The sequence below is a fragment of the Moschus berezovskii genome, chromosome 3 (assembly GCF_049115385.1).
Source record: "Moschus berezovskii isolate FMDL1 chromosome 3, NW_MosBer_1.0, whole genome shotgun sequence".
NCBI lineage: Eukaryota > Metazoa > Chordata > Mammalia > Artiodactyla > Moschidae > Moschus > Moschus berezovskii.
Genome location: NC_142462.1, coordinates 50,987,202 through 51,009,345, shown reverse-complemented (window position 1 = coordinate 51,009,345; position 22,144 = coordinate 50,987,202). Strand labels below are relative to the sequence as shown.

The following is a 22,144-nucleotide window of genomic DNA, read 5'->3' as shown; positions in this document are numbered from 1 at the left end:
TCTTCTCAGTTATGAGGCATTCTGAGGAATTTCCAGTGATGATAAAGAAGGCTGGGAAATTTTTAAAAAATGGTTTCAAAATTAATTTGTAATTTATTCTGTCCTCTCCTCTTCAAACGTATGATGCACTGCTTTTGTTTTACGGACACAACGTGATGATAAAGAGACCCTGTGGAATAAAAGATGTGAGGCAATCTCATAATCACAACAATCTCATCACTGCCACAGTCGCCAGTCTGATCTCTAAAGGGCTTCTCCCAGGAATGGTCAGTGCAAACTGCAAGCGAGGTCAAAGATGAGGAAGGAGAGGTGGTTAAACTTATCTCTGGCTCAGAACATGTGGGGCTAAGGCGTCTGGCTGAAATTTCCTCCTTCTAGAAGTTTCACTTCGTGCTCATCCCTTGGCTAGTGCTTCTTAGCCGCTCCTGCTTGACTGAATTCCTCTCTGAGCTGTTCTTCCACCACAAATCATGGTGGGGGCTCTGTCCTCACGCCTGTAATCAGCTCTAGCTTCTAACAAATGGTTGCAGACAGAACTGCAATTTCATGATGTTTTAGTGGCTGGCAGTCAAGCAACTAACAACCATTACCATCTCCTCTCCTTCCGGATCGTGGAGGTGGGCGGGTGGGGGATCCATTTGAACGTGATAAACAAAACCCATCGGTTCCAAGGATACAGTCTGCCAGGCTGTGCCTGATGACATCCTCTATCAATATCTCTGACTGAGAAAAACTCTCAATGTGATGCTTTCTTTATAACGTGGCAGGGATGTGTCCATGTTTTCTTATTCATTTCAGAAGGGGAAAATGAGAACTTCAAGTATTTAGGGTCTCACTGAACATCGATGTGCTTCAGAATTTATCTCTGTAATTTCCCACACATTTGCGCTCCTGGAAAAACTCACTCTAAGATCTTAGGGTCTTTTGGCCTCTGAAATATGCCACTATTTTTCTCTTTAAACACCATTTTATACATTGGGACTGATAATGAAGGCTGTCTGATACCTATGTAAAAGGCCAACAAATCTTTCACAATGGAGAAAATTTCTTATATCACCAGGTAGAAGTTGTCCAAATTTTCTATATTAGGAAGTTGTCTCAACTCTCTTTGTTAGCTATTACATATTTATTAAGTGCTACAGCTGTGTGTGTATAATACATTCTCATACTCAGTTTTGTCCTTGAATAGTTTTACCCTTAGTCATAAATCTGTTTTTATAAGAAACCTTAGGGATCTTATATTTAAATTGCCTGATGGTTTTAGACCGATGTTACTGACCAGTATTCAATGCACTTAGTTACTCTTTTTTTCCCCCCACACTATAGGCTCTTCAAATTAAGCCCATCTTGCTAAAAACAAGACAGTGGCGATTTATTTATTTTCCACTGGTTGTCAAATGATGCCTTATTTTTTTTTCCTTTGTAGTTCTTAACTAGCTGGGCACTCCACTGCACCACTGTTGATATCATCTATGATGTCATGAGGGTGGCGGCCATCAACATTGCAGCCCACAGACTGAGCGGTCCCCAGGATCTCTTTAATGGTTCCAGAAAGTTCTCTAGCTAGAGACCGATGCCGCATCTGCCGGGCAATGTTGATGATTTCATCAAGAGTGATGTTTCCACTGTGCTTAATGTTTTTCTGCTTCTTTCTGTCCCTTGGTGGTTCTTTAAGGGCTTTGATGATCAGGGCAGAAGCAGAAGGTACCACCTCAATCTGAGCTTGTCTGTTCTGAATGGTCAGTTTCACTGTGATCCTCAGACCCTTCCAATCACCAGTTGCCTTGGCTATGTCATCACCGACCTTTTTTGGAGACAGACCCAGAGGACCGATCTTGGGTGCCAGGGCAGACGTGGCACCGACTTCCCCACCGGTGCACCTCAGGTACACAACTTTGATCTCATTGGGGTCGAACTTAGGCGGCATGGTGGAGGCAGCTGGTGTCGGATGAACCCGGATTTGGGACGACCGAAGAAAGTTGCACCTTTGCCTCCTCCGAACCGAAAGCCGAAAGTGACAGTGGCGATTTAAAGTGAAGATTGAATAGGAATGAATATTCTCAGCTCAGTCAAGGTGCTCCATAAGACAGCTCTTTTTGGAAGTGCCAAGGGTGTCTGCTTTGGACAGCAACTAAATGACACAGGAGTATTTCCCACTGGCTGTTATTGTTCAGCTGGAAATATTACTGAATGAATTGGGAGAAGGCAAGGAAATGGAAATGTTCATTTCTACACTGGCGTTGAAGGTTAGTGTGATCAGAAATTCCTCCTGCATCTTAGATTTCTGAACTGCAATGTGGAGACGATTCTCCCAGGGGTCTGATCTGTCTTGATCTAGTTTACGGAATTCTCGGAGACCTGCTTGCTTGAAAACATCACCTCATAAGAACTTTTTTTAGTGAAATAGCACATATTTAGAGGTGAAGGCACAGTTTACCAGGAAGAGTGATAGTTAGATACCATGGGCTCCACGGGTCCCCTTAAATATTACCATCTCAGCTGGTTCCCCAAATGGAAGCATTTCCACAGTTGAGTCAACAGGAATGGGCCTCAAAATCTGCTGGGCCAGAGGACAGATACCTCTGAAGTCAGAAACCACAGCCTCCTGCTGCCGGCCATCCCTCCCTAGGACGTCAGGCTGCTCAGGTTCTGTCACTGCCCAGTGTGCTACAGGGACGACAGGTCCAGTGCCTCAGGCCAGGCCCGCCATGGTGAGTGAACCACCCAACACTCACCCTGAGTGCCTGCAGAACTCTTACTGTCCAGAACACTTTGGAAGAAACCCAGAGGAATGTCAGTGGTGCCCTGGGCCTGGGCCTCCCCTTGACTAATTGCTCTTCCCCAACGTAATATGATACACAGACGCAGACAACTTCTAAGTTATCCGAGAAGGCCTATGATTTTTTGAACTGTCAATGAAGTGTATTATGAAATTGCACATACACAGCCCTCTGCTTCTCTGAGAAATATTGCTAGTGCTGTTTAAAAACAAACTAAACAAAATGGAAGGGACAATAACAGTAAAACAAACTGTAGGTACACATAAATTCGAAGCAATTGTTGGGCTGCGCTCTGTTTTCCAATTTTGAGTGGGGTCTTCTTGTGCTCCAGCCTGAGGATTGGTCAGAGAACCTGTGGTTCACCAGGTTATCCATGAGTTGTAGGAACCCCAGAGAGCGGGGCTGGGGCATGAGTGGTTTTGCGGGGTGTGTGGAGCAGCCTGGCCTTCCTGCCCAGCTCTGACTCTCAGCTCCTGGTGCTTTTTATCAGATGACAAGGCTTCTGCTAGAGCTCATAAATGCTTGGCTATTGGAGAAGATACTTTATTATAAAGTTTACTCCATCACCCAGGAGCAGCTCCCACATGTGTCCACATGATTCTCTGACTTGGTCTACCCTCCTGTGAGAATGCAGATACTCTGCCCCAGCGGTCTTACTTTCCAAAGTTATCCTGAAAAGATACATGGGAAGACGTAGCTGCTGCTGTTGTTATTTAGGCGCTAAGATGTGTCTGGCTCTCTGTGATCCCATGGACTGTAGCCCGCCAGGCTCCTCTGGCCATGGAATTTCCCAGCAAGAATACTGGAGTGGACTGCCACTTCCTTTTCCGGGGATCTTCCTGACTCGGGCACTGAAACTGTGTCTCTTGCATTCACCTGCCAGTGTAGAGACTTGGGTTTGATCTCTGGGTTGGGAAGATCCCCTGGAGAAGAAAATGGTAACCCACTTCAGTATTCTTGCCTACGAAATCCCATGGACAGACGATATAGCCACAAAGATACTCTTTAGTCATTTTCATGATAGTGGACAAATCAGAAAAAAACAAGAGAAGTTCAAATAGGAGGTTGGTTAAATGATAAACCTTTATAACAAAGTGCTAAGCAGTTGTGCAAAATGATGTGTAGAGGGCATTTTCTATTGTGGAGAGGCAAGCAGATTGGCAAATGAATCAAGCAGGTTTCCAAACAAAATGGTCACATTTTCAAGAGAGAGGAAGAAGTTTTTCCTTCTTTTGATAACTTATTTGAGATATGCTATAATTTATTTGAGATATTCTATAATTCTATAGTGTGTATTATTGTGTTAAAAACAGTAAAAGTTATCTTAAAAAATGATGCCTTTTGCGGCATCACTGGAGGATAAATGCAGCCACAGAATGACAATAGGAACAGTTTCACAATTGAGATTTAAGATCCATCCTTTTCTTAATTTCTGTCTTAAGAGTTCATTTCTGAATGTTAGCCGTTCATGAAGGTGGTACCCTGGAACACTTGGTGAAGAGACCCAATACAGAGGGAGTCCCAGGGCATGGCGCCTCTGAACTAGCAAGTGTCCAGGCAAGGGTCCCACCTCTCTCCCTCACTCTGACTTTCCTGGTCACACTGGTCCCAAAGGTGGGTGAAGACCTGGGAGGACAGACAGGCCAGGTTCCTGCCGCAGGAACATGTTCTGTTCAGAGATGGGAAAGTGAGGCTAAATGTTTTCTCTCAGGAGAAATCTATTAACTAGAAACTTGGAAAAATATAGTTGACATCTCCCTGTAGTTTTTCCTCTCGAGTCTCTGGCCTGGGCAGCAGTTTGTGACTCTCTTCCCCCACACCCTGTCCTTTCCCTGCTTCTCAGTGGAAGCATCCATTTTCTGGGGTGGGTGGACTGAGGACAGATCAGATGGAGAAGGGTGATGAGAAGTGAGCAAGCGGGGAGAAAAAAACTTTCTGCTGAGACTTGTTTACCCTGTGCTAGGAAACGGAGGTGATCGGGTTTTTTGGCGTTCTGTTCAGCTGTCCAAACTGAACTTCCAGCTGCTGTGAGGTGTTAAAGGATAAGTTCCAGCTTTTTGAGTTTTCAAGCACACACGTCCTCCTGTGGGGTCTGCTTCAGAATCAGCTGGATCCAACACTATGTTCTTTATGAATTGAGTTTACTTTGTACTTTCTCTTACATATATATATATATATTTAAATAGAGAAATTTAGCATAAACATAGGCAAACGGTATTGAAGTTGGTTAAAAGAATGTACTTTCCACAGACTGGAAGGGTAGGAATTCTCTTTAAAAAAAGTCTCCCACACACTCAACTTACTCTTTTGGGCATCCTCCTCATTTCAGTGTGCATATGTACTGTGTTCTCATTATTTTTAAGGTCCTTCTCTTACGTTTGTTCTCTTTTTTGTCTTTTTCCTAATAGACCACAATCCCCTGGAGGGGGCCCGACTGCCGCTAAATGTCCTTTCTAGTCACTCACTCATGCATTCATACAGTGCAGCGCAAGGCACCACTGGGTATGAAGTTAGACCCACTGAGCTAGCAGTCGTGGCTTCTGTCCTCAGGAGTAAACAGTCCTCTCAGGGGCCTGCGTGGGGCTCTGGGCTTGCTAATTGATGAAACAAATAATAACCTCACAAAAACTTTCATAAACAAGGTCACAGAAAGGCACAAAGGATGTGATGCTCTTCACAGCACATTTTGCAATAACCAAATAACCCGGGAAGGCATTTCCACTTCCATCACCTGTCACTATGGTGAGGGCTGCAGCCGCCACAGGAGGCTCCTGACGGATGGGAATGCTTTCGCCTTGTCATTGAGTCACTGAGCTTCTGGGTGGGAAATGAAGGCTGTGTGTTCTATTAGCATTTGTCTGTTTTGATATGTCGGCTGGCAGGACAATTGATATTCTTCTTCCCCAGTGAAACTGAATATTGCCTCAAAGAGGCCTTCATGAAAAGAGGTGGGATGCAAAGGAATGGAAATATTTAAATGATCTCTGAAATGTCACGAGACTCTGGAATTTCCTTTTCTACACGTGCAGTCCTACTTCCTTATTCTCCCAGTGGAACCCCAATGCTACCCTATTCCAAAATGAACCAAAAGCAAGAACCTAAACAGCAGCAATGAGAGAAGCCAAACAGAAAACTGTAGAGGGAGAAGGGATACTAATGTCAATCCTACTATAACAAGCTCCTCCAACTGATGGCTCCTTTAAGAAACTTGAGGCTTCTCATCTAATGGCCCTGAGGGAAGCACACTTCAGCACATTTTACAAAATAAAGCTCAAAGAGAAGTCTTCTGTGTTTTGAATTACTAAGCCTTAGAGATGCTGGTTCTTATAAGAGCCCTATGTGGCGCTGTTTTTTTTTTAATTCGTAAAACTGATTATCTTAATAATTTTACACATACACTATGGTACTGTACATCCTCTTCATGGATCACAGGCTTGTCATAGTGAGAGGGCTTGTGTAACTCAATAAAGCTATGAGCCATGCTCTGCAGGGCCACCCAAGGCAGATGGGTCATAGTGAAGAGTTCTGACAAAACATGATTCACTGGAGGAGGGAATGGCAAACCACTCCAGTATTCTTGACATGAGAACCCCATGAACAATATGAAAAGGCAAAAAAAAAAAAGATATGACACTGGAAGATGAGCCCCTCAGGTTGGAAGGTGTCCAATATGCTAATGGGGAAGATTGGAGGGCAACTACTAATAGCTTCAGAAAAAATGAAGAGGCTGGGCCAAAGTGGAAATGACACTCAAGTTGTGGATATGCCTGGTGGTGAAAGTAAAGTCTGATGCTGTAAAAATCACAAATCAAGGTAAATTGGACACAGTCAAGCAGGAGATGGCAAGAGTGAACATTGACGTTTTAGGAATCAGTGAACTAAAATGGATGGGAATGGGCAAATTTAATTCAGATGACCATAGTATCTACTACTGTGGGCAAGAATCCCTTAGAAGAAATGGAGTAGCCTTCATAGTCAAACAAAAGAGCCCAAAATGCAGTACTTGGGTGCAACTTCAAAATGACAGAATGATCTCAGTTTATTGCCAAGGCAAACCATTTAACATCACAGTAATCCAAGGCTATGTATGTCCCAACGACTGATGCTGAAGAAGCTAAAGTTGACCAGTTCTATGAAGACCTAAAAGACCTTCTAGAACTAACACCAAAAAAGATATCCTTTTCATCACAGAGGATTGGAATGCAGGAAGTTAAGAGATACCTGGAGTAACAGGCAGATTAAGCCTTGAGTACAAAATGAAGCAGGGCAAAGGCTAACAGAATTTGTCAAGAGAACACTGGTCATAGCAAACACCCCTTTCCAATTACACAAGAGACAACTCTACACATGAATATCACCAAATGATCAATGCTAAAAACAGACTGATTATAGTCTTTGCAGCTGAACATGGAGAAGCTCTATATAGTCAACAAAAACAAAAAAAAAGCTCTATATAGGAACAAAAACAAGACCTGGAGTTGACTGTGGCGTAGATCATTAGTTCCTCATTGCAAAAATCAGGCTTAAATTGAAGAAAGTAGGAAAAACCACTAGGCCATTCAGGTATGACCTAAATCAAATCCTTTATGATTCGACAGTAGAGGTGACAAATAGATTCAAGGGACCAGATCTAGTAGATAGAGTGCCTGACGAACTATGGACAGAGGTTTGTAACATTGTACAAAACCATCCCAAAGAAAAATAAATGCAAGAAGGCAAAATGGTTATCTGAGGAGGCCTTACAAATAGGTGATAAAAGAAGATAAATGAAAGGCAAAGGAGAAAGGAAAAGATACATCCAACTAAATGCAGAGTTCCAGGGAATAGAAAGGAGAGATAAGAAAGCCTTTTTTAAGTGAACAATGCAAAGAGAGGAAAACTATAGAATGGGAAAGACTAGAGATCTCTTCAAGAAAGAGAGATCTCAAGAAGGTTGGAGAGATCAAGGGAACATTTCATGGAAGGATGGGCATGATGAAGGACAGAAATGGTAAGAACCTAACAGAAGCACACTTGATTAAGAAGAGGTGGCAAGGATACACAGAAAACCTACACTAAAAAGGTCTTAATGACTCAGATAACCACAATGGTGTGGTCACTGACATAGAGCCAGAAATCGTGAAGTGTGAAGTCAAGAGGGCCTTAGGAAGCATCACTATGAACAAAGCTAGTGGAGGTGATGGAATTCCAGCTGGGCTATATCAAATCCTAAAAGATGATGCTGTTTAAAGTCTGCACTCAATATGTTAGTAAATTTGGAAAAATCAGCAGTGGCCACAGGACTGTGAAAGGCCAGTTTTCATTCCAGTCCCAAAGAAGGGAATGCCAAAGAATGCTCATAGTGCCGTATAGTTGTGCTCATTTTGCGTGCTAGTAAGGTTATGCTCAAAATCCTTTAAGCTAGGCTTCTGCAGTACATGAACTGAGAAATTCCAGATATATAAGCTGGGTTTAGAAAAGGCACAGGAACCAGAGGTCAAATTGCCAACATTTGCTGGATCACAAAGAAAGCAAGGGAATTCCAGAAAAAACATCTAAACTACTTCTTCATTGACTACTCAGAGCCTTTGACTGTGTAGATCATAATAAACTGTGGAAAATTCTTAAAGAGATGGGAATACCAGACCACTTTACCTGTCTTCTGAGAAACCTGTTTGTGGGTCAAGAAGAAACTTAAATGGAACAGTGGACTGGTTCAAAATTGGGAAAGGAATAAGACAAGGCTGTATAAGGTCATCCTGTTTACTTTACTTATATGCAGAGTACATTATGAGAAATGCCATACTGGATGAATCATACACTGGAATCAAGACTGCCAGGAGAAACAGCAACAACCTCAGACATGCAGATGACACTACTGTAATGGCAGAAAGTGAAGGGGAACTAAAGAGCCTCTTGATGAGGGTAAAAGAGAAGAGACAAAAAAACTGGCTTAAAACTCAGTATTCAAAAAACTAAGATCATGCATCCAGTCCCATCACTTCATGGCAAATAGATGGGGAGAAAGTAGAAGCAGTGACAGATTTTATTTTCTTGGGATCAAAATCACTGTGGATGGTGACTGTAGCCATGAAATTAAAAGACGCTTGCTCCTTGGAAGGAAAGCTATGATAAACCTAGACAGTGTATTAAAAAGCAGAGACATCACTTTGCAGACAAAGGTCTGTACAGTCAAAGTTGTGGGTTTTCCAATACTCAATTACGGATGTGAGAGTTGGACCATAAAGAATGCTGAGTGCCAAAGAACTGATGCTTCTGAACTGTGCTGGAGAATACTCTTGAGAGTCCTTTGGACTGCAAGAGATCAAACCAGTCAATCCAAAAGGAAATCAACCCTGAATTTTCATTGGAAGGATGGATGCTGAAGTTGTTATACTTTGGCCAGGTGATGTGAAGACCTAACTCATTGAAATTGAAAAAGACCCTGATTCTTGGAAAGATAGAGGGCAGGAGGAGAAGGGGGCAACAGAGAATGATATCATTAGATAGCATCACTGACTTAATGGACATGTATTTGAGCAAACTCTGGGAGAAAGTGAAGGACAGGGAAGCCTGGCATGCTGCAGTCCGTGGGGTCACAAATAGTTGGACACAATTTAGCCACTGAACAACAAGAGCAACAGTACTGTTATTTATACACAGTCCTCTAGAACTTTTGCTTCATCTTGTAAAACTGTTACCCTGTGCCTGTTGAACAATGTCCCTTACTACCCTGAACCCCTGGTTAACCACCATTTTACATTCTAAGACTTGACTGCTTAAGTACCTCATATAAATGGAATCATGCAGTATTTGTGTTTATATGATTTGCTTATTTCACTTAGCATAATGTCCATAAGTTTCATTCATGGTGTTGCATGTGTCAGGATTTCTTTTTTTTAAAAGACTGAATAACATTCTACTTCTTTATCTATTTGTCCAAAGATGGACATTTATGTTTCACCTGCCTCTTAGCTATTGTGAATAATGTTGCAATGAATTATGAGTGTGCAAATATCTTTGAGATTCTGTTTTCAATCATTTTGGATTATACCCAGAAGTGACAATGCTGGGTCATATGGCAGTGCTATCTTTAATCTTTTGAGAAATCTCCATACCATTTCCATAGTGGCTTAACCACTTTACATTCTCACCATCAGGGCACAAGGGTTCTCACTTCTCTACATCCTTGCCAAAAACTTGCTATTTTGTTTTTTTTCCAAATAGTGGCCAAACAGATACGAGGCAATATTTCATTATGGTTTTTATTTGCATTTCCTTGATCCTTAGTGATGCTGAACAGTTCATCATATGCTTATTGGCAATTTGTGTGTCTTTGTGGTCCAAACATAACACAGTCAGGGGTTTCTAGCTAGAGTTTCTGTGGGCCACACAGCTTTGGGTATGGAAGACTGGGACTTGGTCTCACTGTATTTGACAGCTGAAAGGCAATTGACATTTCACTTCTATGTTGAATAAGCAATGAGGTTGTTTTTTTTCCTTCCCATGGCCATTGCCTAAAATTTCACTTTGAAAACAAGCTAAAGATATTGATTTCTGTATGCCCAGGGGTGATAAGCTATTGATAGAAATAATAGGAAAAGGCCAACTGAACAGATGTATTTCACTTGTAAAATATAATTTTTCTCCCTCCTGGCACTTAATATGAAAACACAGAGACATCTTAAATATAAAAAAGAGCTATTAAGATATCCTGCTATTTTTTTCTGTTAGTAAATTTTCATAATGAATTACAAAATGACCCAATTCTGTTTTCAAAGGCATTGTTAATAAGAGGCGATCTTTCTCCAGAAAAACCTTGTATATGACAGCAACTCCAAGTAGTCCTGTGAAAAATGATTGTGTCCATACATTAATGGTGAGGTGATGAGGGACAGCAGGCACTGTGTCCCTGCTCACCAGCCACAAGGTGAGCAAGCCTGGAGCAGGTGAAGAGGCAAATTCTATATTCTCAGTCTCCTTTCCTGACCTACCCTTCAACCCCAATTTTCTGGGCTCTTCCCTGGAGACCCTATCTGCTGAAGTCACAGGGCTCTGATTCACTTGCTTGTTGTGAATCACTATTTAAATGTCCACACACATCCTGAAATTCCATATGGCTTTTTATCCCAGATTAGTTCATTCACTTACTTTCAATGCTAGAACTTGAAAGGAACTGAGACATCAAAAAACCAAATCCTATCATTTGTATAGGTGAGAAAATGGAGGCCCCGAGAAGTTAAGTAATTCTTGAAAGGCCACCCAGTTTGTCAATGGCATCATTTCTGAATTTTCCCTTTTTTCCCCCCTCTTGACAATGGCTGTGCCATCTTCCCAAATACTTGGGATTTTGTCCAGGGATAATTTTTGAGTTCTCCTAATTCTTATTCCCTTTACATCAACAGTCACCAAGTCTTAACGATTATTCTTTCAAGACTCTTGATATTGTCACTTCTGCATTCTACTTCTGCTATTTTTAGCACCTCCTTTCCCCCTCCCTGAATTCCCTAAGTTAATGTAACAGCCTCCGTATATAATATTCCTACTTATCTGATTTATTGGTGATTCTCCACTCAGCCTGCTCAGTGCACTGACCTGGGGCATGTTTCCAAAAAAAAAAAAAAGGCAGCGTACGTCACACTATGATCACTCCTGGCACCAGTCTGTTTTAATTGGTTTGGGGAGGAGCCTTGGAGAAGGAAATGGCCACCCACTCCAGCATTCTTGCCTGGAAAATCCCATGGTCGGAGGAGCCTGATAGGTTACAGTCCACGGGGTTGCAAAGAATCGGACACGACTAAGCGACTTCCCTTCCCTTTATTTTTTTAATGAAGTCCCCCAGGTGATTCTAATGAGTAGCTGGATTGACATAGGTCACAGCTACCCATGAGAAGGAAAACACCCTACAGAAACAAAACTTATGGTGAAGTGAAGTGAAAGTCACTCAGTCGTGTCTGACTCTTTGCAAATCCGTGGACTATATAGTCCATGGAATTCTCCAGGACAGTAGAGTGGGTAGCCTTTCCCTTCTCCAGGGGATTTTCCTAACCCAGGTCCCCTGCACTGCAGATGGATTCTTTTACTGTCTGAGCTACCAGGGAAGCCCAAACTTAGGTTAACCAGAAACAATTACCTGGAACATTCAATTACCCAGTTTTTCTTCATTCAACTCTGAACAGAAAGCAATATATTAGAAGAAAATAAGCAAAATAATCAGAAAGTTATTCAGTTCAGTTCAGTGGCTCAGTCGTGTCCGACTCTTTGCGACCCCATGAATGCCAGGCCTCCCTGTCCATCACCAACTCCTGGAGTTCACAAACAAATAAACATCTGCTTCTGATTTTGGTTGAGATGGTCACTGGAAATTTGGGCCATCCTCCTATGCCTCCAATAAAAGCCTGCGGAGAAATTTGCTCACTTCCTCTCACGAGCGCACCAAAGTAACAACTAACTCCTGAAGAACCATCAATCAAAAAGACTGGAATCTACGAAAAATGATATTCTACATCTAAAGACATAAAGACGAAACTGCAAGATGGTAGATGGGGCACATGTGCGATATAATCAAACCTCATCCCCCGCAGGTGGGTGACGCACAAACTGGAGAACAATTAGGTCGCAGAAGTTCTCCCATAGGAGAGAGAAAGCTGAGCCCCACGCCAGGCTCCCCAGCCTGGAGGGTCTGGCATTGGGAGGAGGAGCCCCCAGAGCAGGGCTTGAGCACAGGAGTCCCACAGGAGGAGGGGAAACAGAGACTCCACTCTGGGAGGGCACACACAAGGTCTCTTGCCTGGGCCAGACCTACCTGCTGGTCTTGGAGTGTCTCCTGGGGAGGTGGGTGTGGCTGTGGCTCTCTCTCTGGGTTCATAAAAGCTGGTGGTGGAAATATCAGGGAGTGTTCCTCTGCTTGAACTCTTAGTGGAGGCAGACTTCCAGCTGGAGTAGTTTGGACCAAGACCTGGCCCCACAGAACAACGTTTAGGCTCATGCTGGGACTCCTCAGGCCAACCAACCAATAGGATGGCAACACGGCTCCAACCCAGGGGCAGATAGGCCTCTTTAAGACTCCAGTGAGTAGACACGCCCCTAACAAGGCCCTGCCCATCAGAGGGCTAAGGCCCAGCCCCACCCACCAGCAGGCCAGCACGGCCTCTCCCACCAGGAAGCCTTTCACAAGCCTCGAGACCGACTCTCCAACAAGGCGGCAGACACCAGAAACCAGAAAACCACAACCCAGCAGCTTCCGGAATCGAGTTTGGAAACACCGGGGACAGGCTCATCCCTGGGCCCTTGAGTGGTCGAGGGGAGTGAAACGTAGGACATACAGCACACCCCTCCAGAGGGCCACTTCTCCGAAGTCAAGAAATGTAAGAAACTTCCACACATAAAAATACCAGTAGAAATTCAGACCAAGTGAGATGGCAGTGGAAAAAGAGAAAGCTCCAGAACAAATAAGTGATGTAGAGATAGGCAATCTACCCGTAATTTAATATAGAACAATGACTTAACGATACTGCAAGACTGACTTACTCATTCGCGTACTTGTTCACTCTCTCTGCAAAGCACTGTTGTAAGAACCCTAGCTAACATCCAGTATTAGAATTCCATAACAGGGAGAGCATGTGAACACCGATAACCATGTGGCAAAACAGGGTGTGAGGGAACGGAAGAGACGTTATGAGGAGCGATGGGACTGCAAAGGGCTAAGAGACCACTTCTGATTGACAGATCTGGGGACGGACTCATGGGGAAGGCAGCCTTCAACCTGGATTTTGAAGGAGGACATGGTTTGGGGAAAGGGTTTTCCAAGGTAAGGGATCAACATGAGCCTAACCATGAGAGTGGAAACACAGGACGATGCCAAGTGTTTCAGCAGCACAGATGGGTAAGAGGATACTGTGGGAAAGGAGAGATAAGACAGATTTGAATGGGGCTTAACCAGGCATGCTCTGAGGATGTGTTTAAGTGTGTGTGTGTGTGTGAAAAGTCTCCAAGTGGGGCGGTCCTTTAGGACAATCAATTGCTCTGGTATCAGTGATCAGGGAAGGTTTACCATAGCAGTAGAGAAACAAGTAAAAGCTATTTCACCCTGTAGAATGGGCCTGAACAGGAACAGAATAGGACAGGAATAGCGACAGGAGGAAAGGAGAGGGCCCTTATGAGAAATGGGGATGTAAAACCACTTGAATTCGGGAACTGATTGTGTGTGTATATATATACACACATACATACATACATATATGAGTGTGAAGGCACTCAGATGGTTTTGAGCTGGGCAACAAGGAGGGTTGATGTTTCTTAATTAATAGGTGATTCAAGAGGAGGAGGAGTTTAGGAGGAGAGATCATGAATACAATTTTGAACACATCCACGTGGGGCATCTGGAGAGAAATGTTGGGAGGGCAAGTGGAAGTCTTGGAAATGAAGTCAAAGATGGCAAAACAGACATCAGAGTCATCTGTATGGTGGTGACGGGTGGATCCATGAGAACAGATGAGGTCCTGAGGGAGGGGTGGGGATGGGGTGTCACCGCATGAGAAGAGAGTTGAAGGAGACCCCTGAGGAGCAATCAGAGAGGAAGGAGAAAATTCAGCTAAGACACTGACCACTAGTCTCAGCTTACAGGCCGTCCCAAGGGGATGAAGGGTTGACTCCATCACTGGATGTTGTTACTATGGTGAGGCTGGTGATCACTGAGGGGACGCTTTTCACTGGAGTCCTGATGATGAAATCCAGATTTCAAATGCGAATGTGTCAAGGGAAAAGGGAAACTCAAGAGCAAGCCCATGTTCAGGGTACTGCGTGCCTCAACTCAAGAATGTAACACAGTACATTTGAGAATGGTTTCAACAAGATGGTGATTAAAGAGTATTTTTTGTAAACAGTGAGCACTCTGTTTTTCTTAAACATTCCCTACATACAGAGTTCCTTTAGCGTATCCTACCCACCCCTGCCCTCTGAAAAACCAAACCGGAAAAGCCAGGCCTTTGCCCCATGACTGGATCTGAGCACCCACGGCTCACTGGGTGGGTTCCCAGCGTGGCTCCGACCATGGGGCAGTGCGTGGGGAAGGCCTGTGGGGAGGCCCCTGCAGAGGAGTCGCTGAAGGCCCCTTCCTGCCATCCTCAGAATGTTGGTGTCAGCGGAGTGCCGTGCGCCTGCATTGTGCTAAACCAGCAGGTTCGAGGCCCTGCCCTCCCCTTTGTTTCCTAACTGCCTCCCCGTTCCCTTTCAAGGCAGAGGTTTTTCTCCCTGTGGCCCCCCTGAACCCCCACCCTGGCTGCCCTCTGTCTTCTCTTCTGGAAGAGATCCCTGGTTCTCAGACTGACCTCTCCTGGTCTCCTTCACTGACTTCCCTCCCTCGCCACTCAGATGTGACTGTGCCTGGCAGCTTCTCCTCTCTTCTGTGATTATACTCTCCTCTCCTCTCTGGGCAGCAGGGTCTCTTGGGGAGAGCTCGTCCCATTCCAGGATGGTCCCTTCCAGGTCTCCCAAAACGCTCCGCCCTTGAGCGCCACATCCCAGTGCCCTGCACCTGGGCTCTTCCCCGAAGGCTCCTCCAGGCACCGAAACACAAATCTGAAGCTAACCTCATCATCTTTGTTCCTAAACTTGCTCCGTCACCCATGTGGCATCATCTTCCACTTAACTCTGGCCACAGCTCTGCTCCCTGAACCCTTCCTTTGTATTCGCTATTGACCAAGATTTATTTCCATCAATGAAATGCCTGAGGTATCTCTGAAATCTGTTTCCAATGTGCTGTTTCCATCACCACTTCCCTAATTCTGGTCCTCACATCATTTACTTCAACTTTTGCAATAACATCTTAATTGTCCCCATTTTCCTATAAAAAGTCATTTTAAATACTATTGAGGCACAATTCCAAATACAGATAATTTCACCCTTCCACTTAATTTTTTTGATGACATATGATTATATAAAATTCAAATTCCCTTGTGCAGCATAGAAAGCCCTTTTCACTGAGCCCTGTTTTAATGTTCTTTCAGTCCACCCCTCTCCTTTTCCTACTTCTCCAGTATAAGAGCCACTGTACCTCCTGCCCATACAAGTGAAATCACACTTGTCACTCGAGGCCCAGCTAACATGTCACCTCTTAGGTGGAGTAGAATCTTCTATGATTCTACTCAGCAGATTTCAGGTGCCATGTCCCTTGGGCTCTTAGCATTCCTTGCTGGTACTATCCTTACTTGTCCCCTTACCTCATTCTCTCCCCATTAGTCCTCCTGGCTTTCGAATGCACAGAGTGAGAGACTCTCTCATTAATCTTTATCTCCCTAGAACCAAGCAAGGTGCCTGATAGATGTTGGTGGAACTGAACTGAGACCACAAAGAGCCCTCCAATTCTTCTGTTGTTGGTTTTTAGCTAATGACTCTAGTGAATTGATTCAGGACACCTTATCTGTATGGATTGCAAACTAGTTAAAGTAAATTATATGACAAGCATATACATTTCTTTTGTCAGAAACAGAAATCTATACCTATTTAAAGCATGGTCATTGAACTAGATGTCCCCAATAATGATTCCATGGCTTTTTATTTTTTCCAGTACATTGCAACTGTCTTCTTTATGCCCTAATTTAGGTTTCCCCCGATCAATAACTTATCCTTGAGAGACACTTTAGAGAAACGATTCATTTAAAACTTATGTCTTTGTAGACATCTTCAGGGAATGATTGTGATAGTGTGTGTGTGTGTGTGTGTGTAGACACATATCCACATAAATGTATTTGACAAGGAAATGTTCAACAATAGGCCAATTCAATAATTCACTTAGAGAATAATATTCCCTTTCATTCTTAATTCAAACCAGTCCTAGATGGCAACTAGCAGGGTTATTAACAATTGAAAAATATATTTCAGAAAACATTCAGAAGGCCAACTTAAAAACCTTTGTTGGAGAGATACTTAGCCATGGCTGGGAGAGTGTAAGGGTGGGGGTAGAATCGAGTCAGAACTGAGAAGTGTGTCAGTCTAAATCCTGTTTCCATGGCAAACAGTGGGAAAACCGAGCATGTGTATCAACTACTTCTGAACAGTTAAACTGACATTTTAAAGTTGCAGTTTTTAAAAACTGTGCTGGTAGTCACAGATCTACTGCAAGATTTGACAGTGGACATGGGGGCTGCTCTAGGGATGTAGTTGAGGGGTGAAAAGTTGCTTGAACCATATTTGCAAAGCTGTTATTTATATTTTGCTTTATTTGTGTGTGTGTGTGTGTATGTATGTAACATCCAGGATGTTTAATTTCCTTAAGAATTTTTACCAAATGTTACGCTAAAATATAGCATGAGAATGTTCACTTTGAAAGCGTTAGATACAAACTTAGGACTACTTAGAAAAAAATCAGAACTGTTTTTTCCCCTTAAACTCGGTGCATCACTGAGTATGGAGAGGGAGAGTTAGAAGATCCGCTCCTTCATGAATAACTGGCACATACAGGTCGGAGGATAGCGCAACGCTGGGGGGAGTTCTGGGGGGACTTCTGGGTTCCTAGGGCCAACGTGTCTGATGACTGTGGCTCTCTCCATCTGGTGTAGAAAGCGTGGCCTCGTGGGAGCTGGCCAAACCAAATGTGGGCTGAGAGAAAATACATTTTATTTTTCTGCACTGACACCCAGGGATTGCTTTCTGAAGTGTGTGTGTGTAGCTCACCCAGTGCTGCCTCTGCTGTATGTCCCCTCCCAGCCCTTCCTTCCTGCTGGGACCATACTGGGCTAGAACCCAGGAATGAGTGCATCTCTCATTTTCCTGAATCCACAAATCTTATCCTCACCACTTATAAGGTTTCAGCTATAAATATTTTCTAGCGCTCTAGCAGTAATTAGACAAGCTACTATGGAAGATAGAGCATTATACATCAGTTAAAAACATATGCAAAACCAAAGCTCATTAGAGAAAGATAATATTCATGCAGATTTTACAAACCGTGTCTTTAGGGTGGCCCAATAAGTAGAAATATGGGGACCCATGCTTGTCACTTTTCATGCACATGGAGAGACTGGAAGGTACCATTCCTAAAGGAAGGGGAGGAACAGCCTAGGACCAATCATTAGAATTAACAGAACCAGTGACAAAGATATAGTATTACTGTTAGAATCAAGATTGCTTAGTACGTTTAGAGTAGCTGAATAAAAATTATCTAGGCAGTAAGAATAAAGACTTTAAGTAAAGCTGACCCTATTGAGCATGCAGCAAGTGAAATTAGTGAAAGACTGAGCTACATGTGTATTCCAAAAATAGATTTTTCTCAAAATATTGAGGGCATCCTGAGGTGCTTTTAAGGAGGCACAAATGTTTAAAACATCTTGAAATCATAATATCAGAATTTTTGCAGAATTTTCTCATAATTAGAGTGTTTCAGTGAGACCAGCTGTCATTTGAGAAGTCACAGTAATCAATCATGTTTCTAAATTTTGAAAAACCTTCAAATTAAAGCCATGATTTGCCTATGTTTCTATTTATGTTTTCTCTAATAATCTCATAAATTCTTATAGCTTGTCTCTTCTGTAACAGTTTGCTCATTTAGATTCAAATTTCACAGTTGACTTGCTGGCCATACTTGTTTTCTGGAAAAAAAAAAAGAGCTGAAGAAAACACAGCCAGGTTTTGCCTGTTCTAGGTGGCTGTACTCGCCTGTCCAAGGGCTGTGCTCTGAGTTGCTGCCTTGGTCTAGGCCTATCTCAACTCCTGGGCTTCAGTTCTTTACTGACATAAAGACGGTACTAGAAATTCTGGGCTGTCAGTGATCTCCACCAGACAGGCCCTGGGAGATGCAATAACCAATCCCTGCAGCACTCAATGCCATGTCGTCTTAGCTCCATACAGTGCGAGGTAGAGGGTGATGCGGGGCTACGGGATCAGAAGCACTGAATCCACATAGCTCAGACATTTGGGAGCCTGATCCCCTCTTTGCCAGTATATTCTTATGCTACCACCCCTCAATGCCTAACTTGCTCCATGCACTTCAACACACAAAGTAGACAGTGACCCCTCATGGATGTCTCGTTATACCCCCCACCCCCGCCCCCCGGGGTGTTTTTCACCGCGCAGCTGTGTTGAGGGGTGTGCTGTGCTGTTGCTTTAGTCGTGTCCGACTCTTTGGGACATTATGGACTGTAGCCCACCCAGCTCCTCTGCCTATGGGATTCTCCAGGCAAGAATACTGTAGGGGATTGCCATGTCCTCCTCCAGGGGATCTTCCCAACCCAGAGATGGAACCCACATCTGTTACATCTCCTACACTGGCAGGCGGATTCTTTACCACTAGCGCCACCTCGATAAACAATTTGAAGTTAAAGGGAAAGCAGAGGCTCTCTGTGGTGTGGAAACTAATGCTTAACAATGAATGTCAGGAGGGAAATGAAGTTTCAGGATTTATTAACTGAGTTTACCATTTAGCCCTGCCAAGATGCAAGTAATTTTGTACAAAAAACATCAAGTGGTTTTACTATCAAGCACAAAAGGGTCTCATTTAATTCTAAACATGGCCTTTACTGGGCTTGAAAGATACATGTGCTAGGAAACGTTGGGGCCAGAGGGTCAAACAAAAGCTCCCAGAATATGGTGGGGAAAATAGCTGTGAAAACTGTAACAGAAATTATGGTGAAATGTGAAAAACAGAGTTGCATCCTATGCTCGGCATATTTGATGCATATGTCATGAGTCTTAAAACCCATGTTCAGTCTGAAAACCCAGGGTCCTGATGAGGATCACTATTTGTTGGAGACTGTATACTGAAAGCACCAGAGACCCTGTGACTGGAGTGTAAGTGTAGGCTCTTCTCTAAGCAAATGTCTGAATTACCTTAGAGCAAACAGAGTGAACTCCAGGAGTTGGTGATGGACAGGGAGGCCTGGCATGCTGTGATTCATGGGGTCGCAAAGAGTCGGTCACGACTGAGCGACTGAACTGAACTGAAACATCTGTGTAGTCCGGGCTAAGTGTCTGTTGTTGTTTCTATTAAAAATTTTTTTGAACGCAAATAGCACGTTGAAGAAAGTGTGATTCTCATTGTTTACAGAGATTTTGCTACAATTAGAGCATATAATTCAAGCCTGGAGTAAGGCATTATATAATCTTATTTTGGTCCTGTCTGAGGGAATTCGGTTGAAAAGAAAACCTGGGAAGTCTTTGTGAGAATAGGACATCAGGGTAACCCTGTGAGCAAGCTTGTAGGCAGAATTCTCAAATAACAAAAAAATCCAACCTTATGGACTATTTCTTTCAGTAGAAATGAGGGGTTTTTAGTACTTTAGTTTAAAATGAATTTTCTGCTTTGGGGACACTGGGATAGGACTTAAGGACTCCAGAGCTTAAGGACTGCTCTGGAGACTTGACATTTGCTGGTTGTGGCGGTTGGCTGGATCTACCCAGGAATTTGTCTTATGATATTAAACTCCACTCTGAGCACCTGGATAACAGGATGTTGTTAGCAAACTCCCTCATAGGGGTCAACATCTTCTGTATCATCTCTATTTTGAGACAAGAGAACAATCAGACAGTGGAGAAAATGGCTTTGGCATTTAGCACCAGCTTCATAATGGGTATAGTTGAGGGGTCACAAGCTGGACTTGAATCAACACCATTGTGCTATAAACACAGGTCAGACTGTCCTAGTGAGGAGGGACACGGAGCTGAGTGGGAGCTTATCTGAGACTGTCACAAAAGCCTGAGACTGAAAAAAGGGAAGAAAATCTTGTCTCCTTTAATTTTAACGGCTGCAAGCCTGAATGGAGAGTGATTCAGATCTGATGGCCAAGGCGGGGAGCCGGGTTGAGGGGTGAGGCTCTTACAGCAAGAGGTCCACAAAGACACAGAGAGGATGACAAGTAGAAACTCCTTGGGTCTTTACAGGAGAGCCAAAGGAGACAAAGCCAGCCGTCTCCATGGCATGACATTACCTGGGATGGCACTTGAAAACTACAGAGTCCTGGGCCAAATCGACCCAATCCTGTGTGTATGTGTGTGCAGATGTAAAACCATGATGTGAGCTTTCTTTCCTCTTAACCTTAATACTCTGATCTCTACTCCTACGCACTCTCTGCTCACCATGTGAAAAAACAAACCTTTTCTTGATTCTGTGACTTCTCTGAGATCCATTTCCATGGTCTTACAGAACTCATCAGCATTTTGTCTAAGAGGCTGCCGTCTCCCTGGACTGTGGTGGAAGGAGCCCTTGCCCAGGAGAGCTCAGTTTCATATTAGGGGAGGCAAGAGAAAGTTTTACCAGAACCTAAATCCAACTGTCCAGCACGAGTTACTGGAGGAGTTGGATTTTTTAGGTTTTCCAAGATGCGTGTGGAGTCCTTCTCAGTGGGGTTTGGGAAAGATAGCTGTTCACTCATTTGTCTCCTCCAACAACGTTCTGTTAGGGAACTGAAGGAGGTCAGACCTCAAGAGCAAAATTGGTTTTTCTTGCTTGATTTCTTGGTTACTTCATGGTCTAATATATTTTATCAGAGTCTTAAATACCTAACAAGTGTCGACTAGAGGAAGTGGGTCTCTTAATATATTCTGAAAGAAAAGTGTATGTTGGAAAGACTATCAAGAAGGAATATCATCATAGTCCAGGGTTTCCAATAAAGCAATATGAAGAAATGGGATTTCACCTTCATTTTTAAAGCACCTTAATAAACGAGGTTTTGACTGAGCAGTGGGGAAAAGAATTTCAGAGTTGGGCATCCTTCAAGGAAGCCCTGGGTATGACTCCGTGAAACAGGAACCTATTGGAAGTTTCATGGTTTGAACATTTCCTGGGATTCCCTAAATTCTGAAGAGAGCAGTCTGGAGCCTTCTAGCCAAGGAAGGACTCTGTTCTCTGCAGGATGCAGCCAGAGTACTGGCTGACTGCCTGTCCTCTTCCCTGGTCTGGCTCAGTCAGGGTGAACTGGAGTGATTTGTGGAACCACTCATGGAAAAGGGAGATACACTGAACCATGAATGTCAGAAGCTGAAATTAAATTTCAGAATTTATTATTGAAGCCAGCCGCCTTTTGCCCTATTAAAAATGCAGGTGAAATAGTGCAAAGGCTATGGAACCATTTAAAGTTCCCATAAATGTGGTCTCTGAGGAAGAGGCAAAGGCAGCAGAGACTCTCCCCATGTCCGCACCATGGACACCTCAGGCTGTGAGGCTACAGTGCTCCAGGCTCCATGCTGAGGGCCACGAGAGGGGAAGAGCAACGATTAGCAAATTTGCTCAAGACAATTCTATCTCACTAACTTGGAACTGAGAATAATTCAGCCAAGGTATAAGCAGAAATTTATCCATACTCAGCGAGTTCTTTCTTCAGAAAAAGTCCAAATTATTACTATAAATGTTACAAAGGAAATGCTTAGCAGACAAAAGAAGCCAAGGGCTTTTC

The 22,144-nt window shown here is 43.5% G+C and overlaps 1 protein-coding gene and 1 pseudogene across 1 annotated transcript in view; both read right to left on the bottom strand.

The window, feature by feature from the left end:
- Positions 1 to 22,144, bottom strand: part of MAGI2 (membrane associated guanylate kinase, WW and PDZ domain containing 2) — a 1,553,247-nt gene that overhangs the window by 61,231 nt on the left and 1,469,872 nt on the right. The window lies entirely within an intron of this gene.
- On the bottom strand, positions 1,401 to 2,009 carry LOC129552349 (large ribosomal subunit protein uL11 pseudogene; annotated as a pseudogene).